The sequence below is a fragment of the Chrysoperla carnea genome (assembly GCF_905475395.1).
Source record: "Chrysoperla carnea chromosome X unlocalized genomic scaffold, inChrCarn1.1 SUPER_X_unloc_67, whole genome shotgun sequence".
In the NCBI taxonomy this organism is placed as follows: domain Eukaryota; kingdom Metazoa; phylum Arthropoda; class Insecta; order Neuroptera; family Chrysopidae; genus Chrysoperla; species Chrysoperla carnea.
In genome coordinates, this window is record NW_025408197.1 from 12,501 (window position 1) to 15,000 (window position 2,500).

Sequence of the window (2,500 nt, forward strand, 5' to 3'; positions counted from 1 at the left end):
TATAAAATAAAATGAAATTTTTTCCCTAAAATTTTTTAATGAATCCCGAAAAATTCTATATATTTTACCTTTATATAGTATTTAGGACCATTTAAAAGGATAAAAATTTTTTCGAAAATCTACATATGTATCACATGTATTATACCGGTACCCTGTCGCAATATAACATGTACGATTTGTATATAAAAAAAAAATATACATTTTTTTCTAAAAATTTGCATTAATTCCAAAAATTTTTTAATAATTTATTATAATTATTAATGTTTATTGAATAATTTATTATAATGCATAAATTTCATTTAATAAAATATGATAAAAGCAAAAAAAAATTTTTTTGGTCCCAAAATAAAAATTTTTAGCTGAAAAAAATTTTTTTTTTAAAATTTTTTTCTTTAAATTTTGATTATTCTGTAAAGTTTATGATGTTTAAAGCCATTTTAAACATTATCATATTTTGAGTTTGAAGCACCGGGTGTAATGTCTTTAATATATATGATGGATAGTGCGTGTAAGTTAATGAGATGAATGTATATCTATGTATAACAGTGTATTAGTGGTATTACGTTCAGCAGTCTCACACATATGATATAGTATGGTATAGTATAAGTTGTTTATTTTTCATACTGTCCGTGTATCATTCAACAAAGGTGGTGTAGAGTTGTATATGGCTTGGTATGACGTTGGGACACTATGATATTACGGATGCACAGATAGAGGAATAACACTTATCGTATATGTATCATTTATGTATGTTGACTGTGTAATGAATACTAAATATAATAAAATAATACACTTTTTAATAGAATAACATTTGTTTCATGTTTTAGTATGATATTAAATGGTATAGAATAGGTTGTTTATTTTTCATACTGTCCGTGTATCATTCAACAAAGGTGGTGTAGAGTTGTATATGGCTTGGTATGACGTCGTTGCAATTCTATGGACACTATGATATTACGGAATAACAGAAAGAGGAATAAAACTTATTGTATATGTATCATTTATAACGTACTTTTATGTTGACAAGAATGAATGTATATCTATATGAAATAGTGTATTTTGTGGTATTATGTTCAACAGTCTTACATATATGATATAGTATGATATAGTATAATTTGTTTATTTTTTCATACTCTAAGTGTATCATTCAACAAAGGTGGTGTAGAGTTGTATATGGCTTGGTATGACGTCGTTGCAATTCTATGGACACCATGATATCACGAAAAAAACAGAAAGAAAAATAACAATTATCGTATATGTATCATCTATATTATTATTGTATTTTGACTATGTAATGAATGCCAAATTTAAAAATATACACTTTCTTAATAGAATAACATTTATTTTAGTATAATATAAAATGATATTGAATATGTTGTTTAATTTTCATACTGTTCGTGTATCATTCAACAAAGGTGGTGTAGGTATGTATATGGCTTGGTATGACGCTTTTGCATGTCTATGGACACCATGATATTACGAAAAAAACAGAAAGAAGAATAACACTTTTCAAATATGTATCATTTATATATTTTATTAACATGAACGCAAAATATACAAAATTATATATATATATATACTCAAAATATTCTGGATGGTAATCAGTTTGGTTTATTTTGATATTTAATATTGTATTTTGGTTTTTTGCTAGTAATGTTTCGAATATGTATATGCTGTTATTATTTTTTAGGTGTACATTGTATTAAATTGTTATCAATTATTTAATGTATGTATATAAAATAATAGCAAAAACATTTTCAATTTATTATATAAAAAATTTTTTTTTTACACATGCATATTTATTAATATATGAAATTTTATCTCAGTTTTAATAAATATGTATTGAAATGAATAATAATACAATCTTATATATATTGATAATAGTCTGGATGGTAATCAGTTTGGATTATTTTGATATTAAATATTGTATTATTATTTTTGTAAAAAAATTAATGAGAATTTTGTAAAAAAACCTCTATATGTATATCTTTTTATATCAATATTTAAAAAAAATTTTTTTTTTATTAAATTATTGATTATAAATAGAATAACATATAAATTTTTTTGTCAAAGCAAGTTCATGGGTTATAAGTTTTAAACTTTACACTCCCATATGAGCACACAATATTTATATAAAAATTATTTTTTATAAATAATATTACATTGACTCACCTCATACCAAGCGAGAATATTAAGTGTTATTATAACGTTTTTTATTTAAAATTAACTTTTTAAATAAAATTAAAAAATAAATGACGCTTTCAATCTAGCGACGAGTATGAGAAAATGTTTGAAATATTTTAAGACCCATTTGGTGATGGTCTGACAAAAATCATAATTATTATTTTTTTTTTTTATTCAATAATATTTATTATGAATAACATGTTATATATTCTTTTTGTAAAAGCAAAAAAATTATATAAATGACATAATAAAATATATATTTGAAAAAAAAAAAAAATTAATAATAATATATATATCTCATATGTTTTTTCTATTA